Source organism: Rhodnius prolixus, unplaced genomic scaffold, assembly GCF_049639745.1.
Source record: "Rhodnius prolixus isolate KJV_2025 unplaced genomic scaffold, Rpr scaffold_9, whole genome shotgun sequence".
Taxonomy (NCBI): domain Eukaryota; kingdom Metazoa; phylum Arthropoda; class Insecta; order Hemiptera; family Reduviidae; genus Rhodnius; species Rhodnius prolixus.
Genome location: NW_027411604.1, coordinates 24,783,840 through 24,804,840, shown reverse-complemented (window position 1 = coordinate 24,804,840; position 21,001 = coordinate 24,783,840). Strand labels below are relative to the sequence as shown.

Here is a 21,001-nt window from a genome sequence, read left to right as displayed (position 1 = left end):
ACTCCTGAGACCAAAGAACAATCTAAACAATGTGTTACCAAGGGGGAATCTGCGCCAAAAAAGGCGAAGACCGTTCCTTCGGCCGGAAAGATTATGGCGACTGTCTTTTGGGATTCGCAAGGAATAATCCTCATCGACTATCTGGAAAAGGGTAAGGTGCATATTATTCATCGTTATTGGACCGTTTGAAAACCGAGCTGCAAGAAAAACGCCCACGATTGGCCCACAAAAAAGTCCTTTTCCATCACGACAACGCACCAGCTCTCACCTCAGCAGTTGTGGTCGCAAAATTAATGGAAATAGGGTTCCAACTCGTTTCACATCCCCCCCTATTCTCCAGACTTGGCTCCCTCGGACTACTATTTGTTCCCCAATATGAAGAAATGGCTGGCGGGAAAAAGATTTTATTCAAACGAGGAGGTGATTGCAGAAACGAATGGCTATTTTTCAGCCTTGGACAAATCCTATTATTCGGAAGGGATGAACAAACTAGAGCAGCGTTGGACGAAGTGTATAAGCCTAAAAGGAGACTATGTTGAAAAATAAAAAAGGTTTACCCCAAAAAATTAAGTAGTTTTTATTTTTGCACGGACTTTTCAAACGACCCTCGTACCATCTGAACTTAGAATGGTTTAGAGCTTGCATGCGTATTGAGAGATTCATACTTGTCAGAGTTCAAAACCATTACTAATTTTTAGTTTCCAGTTTAATTAAAAAAAAAAAAACCTGATTGGTTATCACATCACATATAAGGTAAGTTTCAAAAAGTTGCTTAAAATTTTTTGGGCTAGCGCTCGGTAAATAAAATGTTCCATTAGAATCAAAATTCAAATCGAATTCAAACTAATAAATAGATAACAAATGAGCACTAAATAATTATAATCACAAATTTATTGATGGAACAGATCAATGAACCTCCTTGAGGTCAGAAGACCATCACCATCATAATCGGTTTCCTGTAGAGAGTGCTACCGCTGGGTAGTTTCTCTCCTCCTGCCTTTCACGCATCCATTCATCTTATATATTCCTTTTTACTTATTATACAGGGTGACCAAAGTTATATGCTCCACCCACTTTTTTTTTAACGGCGGGAAATTTCGAAAAAATAAAAAACACGTATTTAATCATTTTTAGTGTAGTTTATTTTTAGTGATAGGCCCACTTTTTTAAACCCCTGTATCTCGAGATGCAGCATCCAACTTTTGTTTTTCAAATGGAACGTTATATTTTTTGTTGCATATTTTTGTAGTATTTGAGCTCCTAAAAACAACAAAAAAATTTTTTTTGAAATCGGTTTGGTTTTTCAAAAGTTATGGGTATTTAAAATATGAAAAAAAAATTTCAGTTTACTGTCAAAATTACGTTATTTTTTTTAAAGAATCTGTTCAAACTGGGCACAATCAACGGATAGGCAAGCCAAAACTCTAGACTTCCACGCTCTGCTTGTAGCAGCACTTATGGTGGCGAAGTCAAGATCTACGCAGGCTAGAGTTATTTGACGTTTCAGATCATCGACTGAAGACACGGGATTAAGGATACTTTACACTTTATTTTTTAGGTATCTCCACCAAAAATAGTCCATTTGGGTTAAGTCCAGAGATCGAGTTGGCCATTGGATGGGACAATGAGTCCCTAAGCATTTTTCATGGAAATTTCTGTCCAGGTAACCTCGAACAACACTCGCATTATGTGCCGGACAACCATATTGCTGAAAATACATATCTAGCCGACGTTGTAGATGAACATCTTCAAGCAGAACTGGCACAACGTCTCTTTACAAAAAGTTAGATACCTTACACCAGTTAAGTTCTCTCTGTAGAAGTATGCGCCGATTAGTTGATTTCCTAAACTCCACACCAAACGTTTGTAGAAAAAACAACCTGAACGTCGAATAACTCTAGCCTGCCTAGATCTTGACTTCGCCAACATAAGTGCTGCTACAAGCAAAGCGTGGGAGTCCAGAGTTTTGGCTTGCCTATCCCTTGATTGTGCCCAGTTTGAACAGATTCTTTAAAAAAAAAAAAAATTACGTAATTTTGACAGTAAACTGAAATTTGTTTTTCATATTTTAAATACCCATAACTTTTGAAAAACCAAACCGATTTCAAAAACTTTTTTTTTGTTGTTTTTAGGAGCTCAAATACTATAAAAATATGCAAAAAAAAATATAACGTTCCATTTGAAAAACAAAAGTTGGATGCTGTATCTCGAGATACAGGGGTTTAAAAAAGTGGGTCGATCACTGAAAATAAACTAGACTAAAAATGATTAAATAGGTGTTTTTTATTTTTTCGAAATTTCCCGCCGTTAAAAATAAAAGTGGGTGGAGCATATAACTCTGGTCACCCTGTATACATATACCTTAGCAAAAACTTATACTTAACATATACTTAACAAAAACAGTTTAAAATGTTAAGTATAAGGGTTGATTAAACGCCAAAAGGTACCGGACAGTTTTAATACAGATTGTATATAACTAAATAAATTAAAAAAATTAAAATAAACTAATTTGATAAATATGTAAAAGAAATTTTCTAATTAAGGTACAAACGAAATGAATACTTTTTCAATTGTTTAAATAAGAAGACCCACTGGACAGCAGAGAACTTTTTAAATTAGTATAAATCACAAATTACATTTTTTCTTTTTACAAAAACAAAAAAACCTGATGCAACGTGATTTTATTTTGTGACTCCAAAAAGAAAAAGTGGCCCTTTTTATAAAAGATCCTTTAATAAAAATCTAAAAAAATTGGCCAAAAGATCCTTCTAAAACCTTAGTATTTTTTTCCGGGCCCATTGGATGTAACACAGGTATATATTTTTTGAATATAAAATGAACGAACAAAAAAAAAAAGAAATTTGTTGAAACCAGTGACCCAAAACGGTCGAGGAACTTATTGTGAAGGACCATTTAGATAACAGAGCAGAAGTAAGGTGCTTATAATACTTTCCATCAGATGTTAAAAGAAGTAGCAAACCAAAGATAATCTATTCATCGATTAATTACCACTATACGCTCTGTAAGGGTAGTGAAACCCCACCACTCATCCACTCTAGCGTAGGGGTAGTGAAACCCCACCACTCACCCACTCTAGCCAGAGAGAAAGAGACAGCCCCCTCGGCACACAGAGAAGGGAGGCTCGGCGAATGTATATAAAAACGAGAGGAAAGTCAAAAAGGAGATTCTGTTCAAAGTCTTACACTTTAATTGTACACATCGTTTTAGCCACGTCAGTCAGTCTGTTCTGTTCTTGTAGTGTAAAGTATACAGTCCTTGGCAGTCAGTCAAATACATATATAATATCTTATACCAATACAAGGTGTTATTTATCCATCAACATCTACAACCAACATCTCCTCAAACGATGTAAGGGTAGTGAAACCCCACCACTCATCCACTCTAGCGTAGGGGTAGTGAAACCCCACCACTCACCCACTCTAGCCAGAGAGAAAGAGACAGCCCCCTCGGCACACAGAGAAGGGAGGCTCGGCGAATGTATATAAAAACGAGAGGAAAGTCAAAAAGGAGATTCTGTTCAAAGTCTTACACTTTAATTGTACACATCGTTTTAGCCACGTCAGTCAGTCTGTTCTGTTCTTGTAGTGTAAAGTATACAGTCCTTGGCAGTCAGTCAAATACATATATAATATCTTATACCAATACAAGGTGTTATTTATCCATCAACATCTACAACCAACATCTCCTCAAACGATGTAAGGGTAGTGAAACCCCACCACTCATCCACTCTAGCGTAGGGGTAGTGAAACCCCACCACTCACCCACTCTAGCCAGAGAGAAAGAGACAGCCCCCTCGGCACACAGAGAAGGGAGGCTCGGCGAATGTATATCTGTACCTCGGAGGAAAAAGGCACCATGTCACAAAAAGTAAATTTTACAGGGGAGCCAAATAAAGATATTTTTCCAAATTCATTTTTTGTTCCACTTTTCCGGTTGTACTCTTTCCTGTACTTCTCATCGTAATTATTATAGTTGGTATGGCCACTTAACCTTCCATATTTTAAAATATTTTATTTTGATCTCCATTGTGAAAAAAATTTATACCCATGTAGTGCCTTTTACCCTTAAGTAATGAAGTATCATGGTGCTTTTTAAAAACACATAAATTGCTTAATAGTAAACATAGGACATAGTGCTTTACACCTGTAGAAAGAGCAACAAAAAATTCGTAAAATGATGCCAAAATCTGAAAATCGAAAAAAATGGACATGGTACCTTTTCCCTCCGAGGTACAGATATAAAAACGAGAGGAAAGTCAAAAAGGAGATTCTGTTCAAAGTCTTACACTTTAATTGTACACATCGTTTTAGCCACGTCAGTCAGTCTGTTCTGTTCTTGTAGTGTAGAGTATACAGTCCTTGGCAGTCAGTCAAATACATATATAATATCTTATACCAATACAAGGTGTTATTTATCCATCAACATCTACAACCAACATCTCCTCAAACACTAGTTGATAATTAAAAGAAACATTGTTTTGAATTAGTAGCGAGCGTACACAAAAAAAGGCTCGTCTCAGCAATCTCAATTTTCAGAGTTATGCTTGAGATACGGTTTTTTGGAAATTCAAAAATATTATTAAAAATCACGAATATGCCTAATAAGTCAGTCAAGAAGGTGGTGAACATGACTGGAAAACATAAAGGGACGGAGAGCGGATTGGTCTCTACCAGTAGAAGCATGTTGGGCGAACCGGATATGAAGGTGCTACGAAACTGACGGAGGTAAGCTCCAACCAAGAAGGAAGCAAGGTAAGTGATGAACAAATTTACACAAATGTGCCGAACAAGAGTACAAATGCGTACCATATAAATATGGAATACCAAAGTGCGGATTTGGGACCCTTTTTACGTTCTTGTGGAAAGCACTAATAAGGACAAAAAGAGGAATTTCGAGGGTGAACCCAATGTCTGTTGGGAAATTACTACACGAAAAACACGTAGACATTGCCAAAAACATCAACAGAATTAAAAAGCTTGGCATAAACAGGTTGAGAGTAGATATGAACAATGGTGTGTGTCTGCCAACAGATTATTGAGCTCCGTAATTCTAAAGGAAAAGGGTTTCAAAGTCTACATACCCAGGGGTGTAGATACGGATCTGGCAGAAGAGGAGATAAAGGAGGTTATGAGAGGTCCATTAGGGGTTGAATACCAGATAATAGAAATCAGACGATTAAAGCGAAAAGTTATAGACAGGGATACAAAAGAGACGAAATTCGTTCCCACTCAGTCGGTTTTGTTCTCGGTTCAAAAATAAATATATGCATAAGTGTTTTGAATTGCAGTTAGTTTGGAAATATATTCAAGTTATAGTAACAAACCGAAGTCTAATTGTCTTTCTGGAAACGTAACTATAAATTTAAAAAATTATAATCCTGTGAATGGCATTAAAAAAAAATATATATATATTTTTGAGAAAAACAAAAATTAATGTAACATTTTAGATATTTTTTAGTGAAGCAAGTTCTTTAGTGTTTTACGCCTATTGATATTACCTCCAGGTAAGATCAGATAGACAGCGGTCTTGTTGGCGTCGTGTTGAAGAGGGTTACGGAGACCTCTAGTTGACACAGAGATCAATATATTGGAGGACCCTTCGCCGCTCTCTTTGGTGAGATGCTGTCTGCATTTTATTCTTCTTTCCTATATCTTTTTTTGTTTTTCTTCTGCTTCTTCTATTTTATTTATTTATTTCACTAGAAGAAATGGACGGTCCATTTTTTATGATTTCAAACATCTAACTATCGACTACAGGAAAAGATTGTTCTTTAACTGTATCGATACTTCATACAAAAAGTGAGCTACCTTTTTACAAAACAAAACTAACAAGTAGTACTGGCCAATCAGTTCACAAGGATACAATTCAAAATAAAAGTCTATCATAAAGGCAGTTTTGACAGAAGCATATGATTGTTATTTATTGGCAGTATTCTGCAACCTTTTTTTAACCTGCATCATACCAAATTGTGTATTTCATACCATCCGGTAAGCCCAAAAAGTTTTCCGTTTATTACAGAACATTCTTTTGCATTTGCCATGGAAATCTACTCTTCTTTACAAAATCAGAAATATTGTAGTCCATGGTTCAGCAACCAATTGTTTTTTGGTTGAAGAGGTTTACGGACACGCATCATCCTGCCCAAAATAATGAAATAACTCATCCAGATTCCCTTAAGAAGATTTAGGGCAGGGATGGCTAACCTTTTTGAGACGTAGGTCAAATTTTGTTCATTTTTTTTTTTTTTTAGTACTAGCTCTTGGGTCACTAATGCCCATTTGCACAAGAGTTAAGTTTAAAAAGTTTTAAACTGAATATTTTCAAAACTAAACCTCTTTAAAATTCAGTTGGCTTAACGGGTAAAACAGGACGAAACAAGTGCTATGGAAGTCTCTTTTTTTACAAACATAACTGAACAAAACCTTACAAAAGTGTGTTTTATCTGAAGAAAAATCTAAATATGGTTATTTGCTTTGGGTTGTCGATTTTTTTTAACAAACAAAATATGAGTAAAATTATACATTTTATTTGATATTTTGTAAACACTTTTTGCTTTAATTCAAATACTACAAAATCATTTGTCGTCATTTGCGTTTTAGAACTGTAATGATCAAACTAAAGGTTATTATAGATAGCATTTAAATTGCTTTTGTGTCAATGCGTGATTGAAAAAAATACAGATAGAATATAAATTATCCACACAATTAGAAAATCTAAATCAACCCGCGTAAACAAACTAATGGTTGCCTAGCAATTGTGGGTCAGTGAAAAAGCTTGCGCGGGACAGTGTCTGACCCGCGGGTCGTAGATTCGCCATCACTGATCTAGGAAATGCATAGTGGAAGCCTAATCAGGCATCACCACTAATTAGGCAACCATAGTTTCTACTATCTCCTTTAACGCCTTCTAACATATTCTGAAGAACACTTTCCAAAACAAAAGAAACTAGAAGATTGATAGATAACGTTGTATCTATTGCCCAAGGAACCAGATGGAGACAGGGAGACAGTTAGATAGAGACAACCACTCTGTGACGTCGGCACACCACCATCCACCAACTCCTTTAGATGTCCTGAGAACAGCCACACCAAATGAAGAAAGCTGGCAGTCAAGAATCAACTCTCAATGTGCTAAAACTAAGGATGCTAAAATCAAATTCAGTTTCGTATGAGTATACGACTTTCTGATGACAAAAGAGGATATTTCCTCCTCTATCAATGGCTATAAAGTCTAACCTAGTCAATTCGAAAAGGTTCAAAGAATCGAAAATCATTCTAAATTCTGAAATTTCTGTCCTCAGCGATTTCATTTCATTTACAGTAAATTTTAATTAAAAAAAATAAATACCTAATGCAGCTTAATTTTCATCAAGACTGGTCGTGGAACTCTGTTCATAGAAATGGTAGGGTGAAATCGCTACTTATAGACACCGTTAGAATCGCCAAAGATGAGTATGATTTATGCTCGCTCATAAAGTAAAAGAATTGAAAACAAAAATATTCCTATAATTTTAACGACCGAATAGCAATCTCATCAAGTATTGAACAGGATAATTGTTCAATCATCAATCATTGCAACCATCTTAGTCAATCTGCCGTCACACAAGGCAATGGGACTGTTCAAGATCCAACTTGAAACTTCCTTTGTAATGGATCATTTCTTGAAAAATGAATTGCTTTCCAGAAAGGAAATCCATCAGCTAACTTACTAATTTTCAGGCTAATTTACTTATTATTGCATTTATTTTATTTTGTATAAAACTCCTCTAAATTCTTTGTGGGCTGATTTCGAAAGGTTTTTCAAATGTTATGGTAATTTAAAATATGAAAAACAAATTTCAGTTTACTGTCAAAATTACTTCATTTTTTTTTTAAAGAATCTATTCAAACTGGGCACCATCAGCGGATAGGCAAACCAAAACTCTGGACTCCCACGCTTTGTTTGTAGCAGCACTTACGGTGGCGAAGTCAAGATCTAGGCAGGCTAGAGTTATTCGACGTTCAGGTTGTTTTTTCTACAAAACGTTCGGTGTGGAGTTTTAGGAAATCAACCAATCGGCCCATACTTCTACAGGGAGAACTTAACTGGTGCAAGGTATCAAACTATTTTTAAGAGACATTTTGCCAGTTCTGCTTGAAGATGTTCCTCTACATCGTCGGCTAGATATGTATTTTCAACAAGATAGTTGCCCGGCACATAATGCGAGAGTTGTTCGAGGTTACCTGGACAGAAATTTCCATGAAAAAAAGTGCTTAAGGACCATTGTCCCATCCAATGGCCACCTCGATCTCCGGACTTAACTCAAATGGACTATTTTTTGTGGAGATACCTAAAAAAATAAAGTGTAAAGTAGCCTTAATCCCGTGGCTTCATTCGATGATCTGAAACGTCGCATAACTCTAGTCTGCCTAGATCTTGACTTCGCCATCATAAGTGCTACTACAAGCAAAGCGTGGGAGTCCAGAGTTTTGGCTTGCCTATCCGCTGATTGTGCCCAGTATGAACAGATTATTTAAAAAAAAAATTACGTAATTTTGACAGTAAACTGAAATTTGTTTTTCATATTTTAAATTACCTACCATAACTTTTAAAAAACCTAACCCGATTTCAAAATTTTTTGTTTTGGTTCCATTTAAAAAACAAAAGTTGGATGCTGTATCTCGAGATACAGGGGTTTAAAAAAGTGGGTCAATCACTGAAAATAAACTAGACTAAAAATGATTAAATACGTGTTTTTTTATTTTTTCGAAATTTCCCGCCGTTAAAAAAAAAGTGGGTGGAGCATATAACTCTGGTCACCCGGTATATATTCAAATTTAAATTATATTATTTTCTTTGTTTGAGTTTAAGTTAATCATTAATTAAGAGTAATTAATAGTTGATATAGTTTACTAGAGAGAATAATTGTTTCAGTATTTAGGAAGTATTACATAAATACTAACAAATATATTTGGGCGTAGTGAAATATAAAATCCTGAAATAAATACCAACTGTAATTTTTTTCTTCTTTTTTTTTTAAATATTCTTTTAAAAAAATACAAGCAATCTCATAAATTTTGTCACAGTAAATTCGTGATTTATTGGTTAGCTGCTTAACGCAAAAAAGTAGTAGAAGATTTCTTTCCTATTTCAAAGGCAATGGGGCGCTTCACTTTTATACCTTTACGTGACTGGTACGCCTAAACCAAAATGTGAGATCTAACCAACGAAAGGAAATACTAACTGGGAATAAACGAAAGAAAAATACGGATAAGGTGATAAGGATACGTAAAATATATTTCATGCTACGAGGGTCGTTTGAAAAGTCCGTGCAAAAATAAAAACTACTTAATTTTTTGGGGTAAACCTTTTTTATTTTTCAACATAGTCTCCTTTTAGGCTTATACACTACGTCCAACGCTGCTCTAGTTTGTTGATCCCTTCCGAATAATAGGATTTGTCCAAGTCTGAAAAATAGCCATTCGTTTCTGCAATCACCTCCTCGTTTGAATAAAATCTTTTTCCCGCCAGCCATTTCTTCATATTGGGGAACAAATAGTAGTCTGAGGGAGCCAAGTCTGGAGAATAGGGGGGATGTGAAACGAGTTGGAACCCTATTTCCATTAATTTTGCGACCACAACTGCTGAGGTGTGATCTGGTGCGTTGTCGTGATGGAAAAGGACTTTTTTGTGGGCCAATCGTGGGCGTTTACCTTGCAGCTCGGTTTTCAAACGGTCCAATAACGATGAATAATATGCACCTGTAATAGTTTTACCCTTTTCCAGATAGTCGATGAGGATTATTCCTTGCGAATCCCAAAAGACAGTCGCCATAATCTTTCCGGCCGAAGGAACGGTCTTCGCCTTTTTAGGCGCAGATTCCCCCTTGGTAGCCCATTGTTTAGATTGTTCTTTGGTCTCAGGAGTGTAGTGATGTATCCATGTTTCATCCACAGTGACGAAACGACGCTTAAAGTCCTGTGGATTCTACTGGAACAGTTGCAAACCGTCCTTGCAACACTTCACACGATTTCGTTTTTGGTCAAGCGTGAGCAATCGCGGCACCCATCTTGCGGATAGCTTTGTCATGTCCAAATGTTGATGCAAAATATTATGTACCCGTTCATTCGAGATGCCCACAGCACTAGCAATCTCACGCACCTTCACTCTTCTGTCATCCATCACCATATAATGGATTTTATCAATGATTTCTGGAGTAGTAACCTCAACAGGGCGTCCAGAACGTTCAGCGTCACTTGTGCCCATATGGCCACTCCGAAAATTTTGAAACAACTTATAAACTGTTCTAATCGAACGTGCAGAGTCACCATAATGTTTATCAAGCTTCTCTTTAGTCTCCTGAGGCGTTTTGCCTTTCATAAAGTAGTGTTTAATCAACACACGAAATTCTTTTTCGTCCATTTTTTGAAAATCACTCGACTTCCTCGATTCAAACGATAGCCAAACACAAAGAAATAGACCGATCTGGCTGAAACTTGGTGTGTGTTCTTCCAAGAGATGCTACTAACTAAACATAACCTCGATACGCGCCAGTGGTGCTATCTCTTCGACTTTGCACGGACTTTTCAAACGACCCTCGTAAAAATATCGTAATTTCAAATATACTTTAAAATTAATTCTAGAAAACTGGCACTTATTAAATATAATTTCATTGGACAAAAACATATTCCTGACGTATTACTAATTAGTAGTATCGCCAAAAATGCCTACTTTAACAAAAAAAAAAAAAATCAAGAAATTCTTTATTTTAATGCCCCATTATTGATGTCAAGAAGTGCCTTGATCATCTTGTCAAATTGTAAATCCGTAACTAAAAGAAAGTGATTAAAAGCCCCTCTAAATGAGATTAAAGTTACAAAAACTAAACAGTCAATAAAGAAGAACAAAAGCTATGACATATTTTACTAATTTAGTGAACAGTTACTAGTCAAGTGACTAACAGTGTGTTTAATGCGCCTGCTGGCTTTGCAAGGACCGTGAAAGTGTTCCAATTTGAGCGGTAGGCTCGTTTTGTTTAGAAACTAATGGTACTTCTGCATCATTTTATGTTTTATTTCATTATAGGAATATGAGTTTAAACTATTTTAACTTAAAATTAATTTTAATGCAACGCCATTATAATTTTATTTATTTTTTTATTTTTTTGCCACGGCACACTTCTACCGTTATAAGTTGGGAACACTGGCTTACATCAAAATTTCTCCAAAAATAAGGATTTATTATAAGTTTATAATAATTTATTAATAATAATTCTAAGTACTGAGTAACTAGATTGGTAGCGATATCATGATGGGAGCAGTGAATATTGTAAATTAACATTCTGGGCAAATTATTCAGTAAGAAAAGGGCAAGGTTCTAAATGTTTATAAATATTATTATGTTCACCTTAAACATATTACATTAAATATGTTAATCATTTGGTACAGTTATACAAAATTCACAAGCAAACCGAATGAACTACATTGAGACATGAAATAAAGAATTTAAAGAATGAATAATATCTTTAACAAAGAATATTGCTGCATAAAAATTATATATCCAAACAATGAGCTAAGAATTTAATCAGAAGACTCTGATTAAGAAAAATCTCAGGAGAGTTTGAAGATAATTTTGGTCCTTAGTACTTAATTTTAGGTAACTGAGGAGTATATACTCTTTCTGTGCAAGAATCAGTATCTTCTTACATGGTAGGATTGGTGAGAAGTTACGCTGTAGAAGCTAAAGAATCGTTGAAATAAATGCCACAAGAAATATTTGCCATTCGAGGAGATATTCAAATCTTCACTTTAAATGTCAACTTCATTTTCTATTGCAGTTTCTACAAGATTTGAGAGTTTCTTCAAGATGTTTATTGAGCGACGATATTCACTGATAGAAGTGTACTCCACCTCTAAATTTGGCAGAGCCCAACCTTGAGTATGAACAAGTGCTTTAGACGTACGAGGTGTTGCTATTAAATAACGAGACTGATGCTGATACAGAAGAACTATCCATGCGCCAAATCCTAACGACCCCACAGCTGTGCAGCGTAAAGCCTTCTCTTTCGATTGCAGCGTCTCACGTGTTCGTAGAGAAATCTGTCTGAACGGAACCGTCGTTTGTGTAAGAGGTGTTAGTTTCGTTTTGCCGAAAACATGATACTACACATGTAGTAGAGCAACGAATTGTCGTGAAATTTCACATGATACTTGGTAAAACTGCTACTGAAACTTAAACTTTTATTAAAAGAAGTTTATGGTGATGAATGTTAATCACGTGCGCTAGTTTTTGAGTGGTTTAAGCGTTTCCAAGATGGCCGAGAAGACGTCGGAGATGATGACCGCCCGGGTCGCCCTTCCACATCCAAAACGGATGAAAATATCGATTATAATTAATCAACATTACTACCGTGAGGGTGCTTGCTCAACTCCGTGAAAGAGTAAGGAAAAAAACGACCCGATTTGTGGAAGAACAAGTCACGGGGTTCTCCATCAAGACAACGCGCCAGCTCACACTGCATTGTCTGTCAAGACGTTTCTAGCCAAGTACAACATTCCAGTTTTAGGCCATCCGCCTTATTTGCCTGACCTGGCCCCATGTGACTTTTATCTGTTCCCCAAAGTCAGATCTACATTAAAAGGAACACGATTTCAGTCCGTTGAAGTTGTGAAAGAAAAAGCGGCACGCGTCATGCAGGAGCTGACAGAAAAATACTTCCAGCACTGTTTCGAACAATGGTAAATTCGCATGGAGCGTTGTAGGGATAGGGGAGAGGTGTATATTGAAGGTGATAATAACTAAATATGTATAAATTTAAAATAAAATGTTTTATAGCAATAGGCTCGTTATTTAATAGCCACACCTCGTACTGTAAAAAAAAAAGAAAAAGTTATTAAAAATAATAATCATTACTTTCAACAGTTTTGAGATTATCCAATCCCAAAAATTAACTAAAACAGAAACGTTGAACTTTGTGTTACAACTAATCGTCTATAATGTTAACCAAAAATTCTAAAATAAGTTACTAACATCAAAGGATGGATTCCTGTGTTAAACATGAGTGAATATTTATAGCCTTTGTTTAACTGGTGTAAAATCATTAGAAGCTCAAAATTAAACATTATAAAAATAAACATTATCTTCGAAAATTAGATTTAATTTACTCAATTTTCACCATTAACTTTTATTGAACTGAAAATTTTATAAAACTAAAGGAATTGTCTTCGTTTTCTCTAATAATACAACTTCGTCTTAAAATTAAGTATTAATATACAATTTTAATATTAAGTTGATTAGCTAGTTTTAATATTTAATATTATTCATTATTAAAAAATATAATGCAATTAAGCCGTGATTAAGGCAGAGATTACTTTAAATGATAATCAAAACTGCCTTAAAAAAGGAAGAAGAAGAAAATATGTATTTGGATTCAAAATACAAGAATATTGTCCAGGAAAGTAACAAAGTAGAAGGATTGTGTCAGCTTAGATCATAGAATGATTCAATAACTTGCAACACTTCTTCACGCGTTTGTGCGTGATCAACTCCTAAGTTCATCTATTCCCAACTTGTTGCAAGTGGATCGATTTATCGATGAACATCGTTACACGTAACCCAACTGTCATCGATTTGTCTAGACTTGATTTTGAAAAGTTTAACTTGATGTGAAGGATTTAACTTTTATCAATTATTTATGTTGTCTAGTTGTTCAGGTCATTTGGTAACATTTTCACCTGACAGTTATAGTAAAAACTTTCAGTTATTTGCGCAACTCAGCACAATATACTGCACTTAAATATTAGATATTTTGGTCTAAGAAACATTTTTTCTATCAGACTATCAATAAAAACAATATCGTGGAACATTTCTTTTCTTATATAAATATATAATATATATACATATTGTAACGAAGTTGACCTGGGCGGAGAAGAAAGGCCCAGATTGTTCTAGAGGTTGAACGACCAAAGTCAGTAACAGGCCGCCACTGCATTAACAAAAGGGCGGTATCTACCTGTGGCAGAGAAGAAAGGCCTAGATTGTTCTAGGGGTTAAGCGACCAAAGTCGGTATCAGGCCACCACTGTGTAGACAAAAGGGCCGGTCTCTACTTGAACTAGAAAGGAAAGGGCTAGATTGTTCAAGGAGTTAGTGACCTGTGTAAAAGCCAGCTAAGAGAAAGGCCTCAGTTGGGGTGGTGGCATATGTGTTTTCCCAGCCAGTGATTGACAGGTAGGAGCGAGACAGTGAGTAGGAGGAGGGCGGCCCCAGCTGAGGTGGTGGCAGTATGTTTTCTCCAGCCAATGAACGTCAGGAGGGCGTGGAAACTTATGCTCAGAGAGTTGGAGGAGGGCAGTCCCAGTTGGAGGGGCACACGCAGTTAAAAGGAGTTCTTAACGAGTTGTTAGTCAGTTTTTAATCGAGTTCTAAGAGTTTTACAGTCTTGTAGTTTCTAGTCAGTCAATGAGTTTTGGAGTTAGTCTTAGAGAGTTCAGTTAGTCTTGAGAGAATCAGTGTTGCGGAGTGCTTCAGTGGTAGCTAGTTGGGCAAGTAGTCAGTTATTGAGTAGAGCTTTGTTTGTGTAGCAGAGACTAGTGCAATTCGGTGCAGTGCGGACCAGTGGTCAGTCGGGGAACAGTTTTGAGGCGTTACGTAGTGAGTAAGTAACAGTAAACTGTTGTGACTGTTGTAAATGGTGACTGTAATGAATAGCGTTAGTTGCTAGTAAATGTTAATGTGAGTACAGGTAATGTGTTAATAAATCAGGTTATTACTTACAACTTTAGCGAGATTTATTATTTAATCAAACCCACATATTATTTAATATAACTAGTGGCAGGCATTAGTTGTGTAAGTAAAGTTCTTTCTTAGTAAAAGGACAAGAAAAATTTACAATATATAAGCATATAAATATGAAATTAAAATATATTTTCAATTTTACAGTTTTCAAAACATTTAGTTCATTCAATATTCTATAATCAAGGCTAATCTCTAGTGGGTAGCATTTTCGTCTAAGGGCATTTATTTACTTTTATTTTTAACCCTTTACTGAAATTTACAGCTGCAACGATTGTTGCAACAAGCAAATGTGTTGCATGATAGCACAATGTCAGGAATATTGAGCGGAGATTTAGTGGAGTCACTCCATTATCGGTGGACATACTGCTCTCACTGTAAGAGTAGATCGCGGGGGGGCCATCTTCACTTCAATCTCCTTGGAGGATTACCTAGTATTGCGGAAGAAGATAGGGGGTTCGCTTAGAGGGTTATGATGAGCTGCTTGTAGTGGAATGAAAATTCGAGTGTAAACGAGTTTTTTGCCAGATCTTTGACGAAAGGGATTTTGAGGTCATTATGGCTGGCAGAGGTTAGATAAAAAAAAATAATTAAAATATTTTTCGTAGTATTTTTGGGCTGCAATGACTTGACGGGCAGATAGTTAGAATGTTTAGTATACTTCGATGCCTTGTGAACAATATAGGTAGCACTAACAAAAGGTATGAAAGTCTTTTGCTATGTAGGTTAAGTTTCGATCGTTAGTCAAATAGTCTTGCGAGAAGTTAGCAGCGTTGGTTAGTTTCTTGATTTCTCAGACTTCGTCTAAGGCAGAGGTTCCCAATCTTTTTCGGTTTGCGGTACCCTAAATAATCGGATTTTTTTCTGCGGCGCCATAAATACAGAAGATTTTTTTCTAAATTTTTGACTTTCTTGAAAAATTGGAAAACTTTTCTTTTCAAAAGCGATTACCCAGCGAAAAATTAAAATCAGATACTATTTTCCTTGGGATAATATAAAATATCTAATTTCAACTGTTTCGGTAATATCCACAACCACCATGTGGTTAGGTTAGTTGGAAAATAAATTAAACACGAATTTTAAATTCACAAACAATTTACTGAACATCCATTGATGATTAACATTATTAAAATTATCAATGGGATGGAAGGGCTTGATGTTCACTACACAACTTCTCAAATCTCGGAATAAAATTGGATATGGCTACCCTCATTTCTTGTCCACCGTTAATTTTCGAGCGATATTTACTTTTCATTAACGCGACCGCCGAAAACCCAGCTTCGCACAAATAGGATGTTGTAAATGAAATTAATATTCGTAGAGCTTTACCACTAACCAGTGGATATTCCTTTTTTTACTGTTATCCAAAAATCAGAAAGTTCCATGCTACCAAATTTTAACTTTAAAGTATTATCCCAAGACAAGTCAATAAGAGATTCTTCTTCTGAAGAAGTAAATTCTGTTGGAGCCTTGGCTCTAAATGGTTCTTGAATCCATGTAAATTTATCATTATCTGCTTCAAAGTATTGTAAAGTTTTTCTTGTCCTTTTACTAAGAAAGAACTTAGCTTACACAACTAATGCCTGCCACTAGTTACGTTAAATATGTGGGTTTGATTAAATAATAAAACTCGCTAAAGTTGTAAGTAATAACCTGATTTATTACACATTAACATTAACTAACATGAACATTTACTAGCAACTAACGCTATTCATTACAGTCACCATTTACAACAGTCACAACAGTTTACTGTTACTTACTCACTATGTAACGCCACAAAACTGTTCCACGACTGAACCCTGGTCCGCACTGCACCGAATTGCACTAGTCTCTGCTACACAAACAAAGCTCTACTCACTAACTAACTAACCGCCTGACTAGCTACCACTGAAGCACTCCACAACACTGACTCTCTCAAACTGTCACTTCCAAAGTGTCTCTCCAAACTAACGTCTCTCCAAGACTCACTCAAAACTAACTGATTAACAACTCATTAAGAACTCCTTAAAAACTGACTTCTCCAGCTGTGTCTGCCTCCTTTTAATTGAGTGCTTCCCTCCAACTGGGACTGCCCTCCTACAACTCTCTGAGCATAAGTTTCCACGCCCTCCTGACGTTCATTGGCTGGAGAAAACATACTGCCACCACCTCAGCTGTGAGCCGCCTCCTCCCATTCTCTGTCTCTCTCCAACTCCGTCTGTCTCACTCTCACCTGTCAATCACTGGCTGGGAAACACATATGCCACCACCCCAACTGAGGCCTTTCTCTTAGCTGGCATTTACACAGGTCACTAACTCCTTGGACAATCTAGCCCTTTCCTTTCTAGTTCAGGTAGAGACCGGCCCTTTTGTCTACACAGTGGTGGTCTGATACCGACTTTGGTCGCTTAACCCCTAGAACAATCTAGGCCTTTCTTCTCTGCCACAGGTAGATACCGCCCTTTTGTTTATGCAGTGGCGGCCTGTTAATGACTTTGATCGCTCAACCCCCTAGAACAATCTAGGCCTTTCTTCTCTGCCTAGGTCAACTTCGTTACAGTATTTTTCGAACATTCAGCAAACACGATTGTTGGCGCAAAAATTCGAGAATTGGAAATTCCAAGAAAATTGCCGAATATTGTTTAATTGAATATTTCGCGGCGCTCTTATGACGGCACCGCGGCGCTCCGGAGAGCCGTGGCGCACACTTTGGGAATCACTGGTCTAAGGTTAGAGTATATCTTCTGAATCATTGAAACGATTACTAAAAACAAATGATTAAAATGAAATATTTTCTCTGTCTCTCGTGCAGAAACCAAATCGCTAAACTCGTAGAAGTAAAACCTGAATTCACGAGATGCAAACTCTTGATTGTCCACAGTAGTGCAGCAATTAATATCAATTTTATTAATGTGCATGTTCTATTAATGGTACTTAACTCTTGCAGTTTATTTTTACAAAACACTTATGGAAAAAAGTTGTACTAGTATTTGCACTATTTAATTCTGCCGTGTTTTTAGTTTAACAGTTTTAAAAGTTCTTTTTAATTTCATGGTGTGTCTTAAAGATTTATCCATGCTTGTAAAAATTAAATATATTTTTCCCCAGGTCGCAAAAGAAAATATTTTCTGCAGAATGGTGTAGAAAAGATTTGTGTAGGCAGTTAAATATAAACACTTTTGCCCACTTGAATTTTCTAACCAGAACTCCAACACCATTATATCTCCATTTAATACATAAATAATCCATTATTACGAACAGGTTTATTATATACTTTGTATAAATAAGTTGAAACCTTCTTGTACTAGCGAGACCTTAGAAATGGTGTATTCTCTTTTTTGTCCGCACAAGGAATGCTAATTAATGTTAATAACCATTCTCTTAGAGCTTTACAAGTGTCCTTGGCTTTCTAGAACCACATTTCACTTAACCAACCTAACGTTCTTAGCTCAGAATGTACTTCGGCTGTAGTGCAGACTCTTTCTTCTTGTCTCAGGTACAGTAATCATCAAATTTTATACTTCCTTCCGCTTTTTTTAACTCACTAAAATAGCGATTCTGCTAAATTTACTGAAACGGTAAATAATTATTGTTTTTATAAATTTTCTGATTATCTTATTTTCTACATTATATTTTTAAAAAGTTTCAGACAGTGGCGTCAGTTCTAAATGGGAATCGTGACTTCCACACTACCGCAGACTGTGGACTACCTGTGTTTTTAAATTACAAAAATATGTAGGGGTAAAGTGTCCTAATTTCGTCCCCCTAATTAAAACAATCGCCAAGTATTGCACACTAATGGCAATTTTAAGAAAGCTACATTGAGGCAGCAGTAATCGGTTGGAAACGTCAACCCGGGGTACGGGTTCATGTCCAGCCGAGTTTTGAAGTGTTATATTTTTTAATCATAATAAGTTGTTATATTTGATAGTGTTTCAAAACGTATTCCAGTCTTTTAAAGGTTCGTTAAAATATTGATGTTGCTTAGGGCATGTCACATACTGTCTTTATTTTGAAATTCTTCAACGAAACGCCAGTTCATTCATGTGTTGTTTCTATAGTGGTAGCCATCTTTAAAAATGTAATTGTTCCTAATTCCGTCCCCTTGACGAAATTTAGAACATTATTTTTATTTCATATTTGAAAAAGTTATGGGAAACAGTTGATTATTTGCTTTCGATTTAGACGGCAAAACGTAAGCAATGGAATCCTAAGGCAACGGTAGAAGCAGTGAAGGCGGTGAGAAAAAAAAGAAATGGGATACAAAACGGCAGCAAAGACATTCCAAGTTCCAAGAGCAACGCTGAAGGATTATGTCCAATCCTCATTAGAACCAGAGGATGTGGTTAATAGAAATATTGGCCGACCAACAGTTCTGCCCAAAGTCAACAGAGCAAATGCTTGCAGAATACTGCCTGACAATAGAAAGTACTTCTACGGGTTAACTGTCGGAGCCTTGCCTCGTATGTCGTTTCAGTTAGCTAAGAAGAACAATTTGCCTCACCTTTTTTCTGCAACAAATCAAAAAGCGGGTTGAAAATGAGTTCGGCTATTTCTCAAACAAAAGACATGCCAGTTTTTTCACAATCAAAATTTGTTTGTGTTTGTTCAAAGTTTTGTCTTTTCATCTTATTTGAGATTTGTGTATCAATATATAGTATTATTATAAAAACACAATATTCTTTATTACCCAATATTTTTTTTTTTTTACTTGAGGCCGAGGGGACGAAATTAAGATCACTTTTTTAAACAACTAAAAGTGTACTTTTATTTTAATTATATTTTTTGCGTTTCTTGTGTGAATTCCTTTAAACAATATTATTGCAAAAATCAATAACTGAATCTCCAAGGTAACAACATAAATTTTGACGAAGTTATTATTTTTTATTTTACAATAAAATTCAATATACTTAAGGGGGACGAAATTTGGGCACTTTACACTATCCCTTAACAGTCTTTAAGGTAATGAGATTTATTTATATTTTCGATAGGTGCTAATTACAACTTTAATAATGCTCCGGAATAATATTATAGTAAATCTGATGTCTTCTCAATGATTCTTCTTGGAATAGTTACAGCAATTAATGTCAACGACAATTAAAAATAGTTTGTTAAATTTCAATTTGTAAAAAAGAACATTAAAATAAAAATAAAAAATCATTAATAGAAAATATATAGAAATTAGATGCCAGAATACATGGAGGGTAACAGTAGTTGAGGTAAAAGCTGGCATTACTCCCAAAAAACGAACCCACCAAACACAATTTGAGAGTATTTTATCTCGAACAGATCTTTGGTAACGAATTGAAATCTTTGCTACCCTCATTTCCTCATCTACTTCTCTTTCTCTTGGCAATACCATTGCTATCGATGACCCGTAACTTGATTATAATACTCCGAAGAGGAAAACTAGGAAATGCTACAAGAATTCTGAATGTAGATTATCATCTACAAATTTACATCAATAATTTTTTATTGAATAGGGGGGATGTGAAACGAGTTGGAACCCTATTTCCATTAATTTTGCGACCACAACTGCTGAAGTGTGAGCTGGTGCGTTGTCGTGATGGAAAAGGACTTTTCTGCGGGCCAATCGTGGGCGTTTTTCTTGCAGCTCGGTTTTCAAACGGTCCAATAACGATGAATAATATGCACCTGTAATAGTTTTACCATTTTCCAGATAGTCGAAGAGGATTATTCCTTGCGAATCCCAAATGACAGTCGCCATAATCTTTCCGGCCGAAGGAACGGTCTTCGCCTTTTTTGGCGCAGATTCCCCCTTGGTAACACATTGTTTAGATTGTTCTTTGGTCTCAGGAGTGTAGTGATGTATCCATGTTTCATCCACAGTGACGAAACGACGCTTAAAGTGCTGCGGATTCTTCTGGAACAGCTGCAAACCGTCCTTGCAACACTTCACACGATTTCGTTTTTGGTCAAGCGTGAGCAATCGCGGCACCCATCTTGCGGATAGGTTTGTCGTGTCCAAATGTTGATGCAAAATATTATGTACTTGTTCATTCGAGATGCCCACAGCACTAGCAATCTCACGCACCTTCACTCTTCTGTCATCGATCGCCATATCATGGATTTTATCAATGATTTCTGGAGTAGTAACCTCAACAGGGCGTCCAGAACGTTCAGCGTCACTTGTGCCCATATGGCCACTCCGAAAATTTTGAAACAACTTATAAACTGTTCTAATCGAAGGTGCAGAGTCACCATAATGT

The 21,001-nt window shown here is 36.1% G+C and overlaps 1 protein-coding gene and 1 long non-coding RNA gene across 2 annotated transcripts in view; both read right to left on the bottom strand.

Annotated features, from left to right (window-relative positions):
- LOC141454735 (uncharacterized) overlaps positions 1-21,001 on the bottom strand; it is a 633,436-nt gene that overhangs the window by 77,055 nt on the left and 535,380 nt on the right. The window lies entirely within an intron of this gene.
- LOC141454321 (uncharacterized) lies at positions 18,020-20,339 on the bottom strand. The gene is made up of 2 exons (XR_012458624.1): positions 19,276-20,339; positions 18,020-18,341 (listed from the first exon to the last, which is right to left on the bottom strand). It is a non-coding gene; the product is annotated as an uncharacterized lncRNA (long non-coding RNA).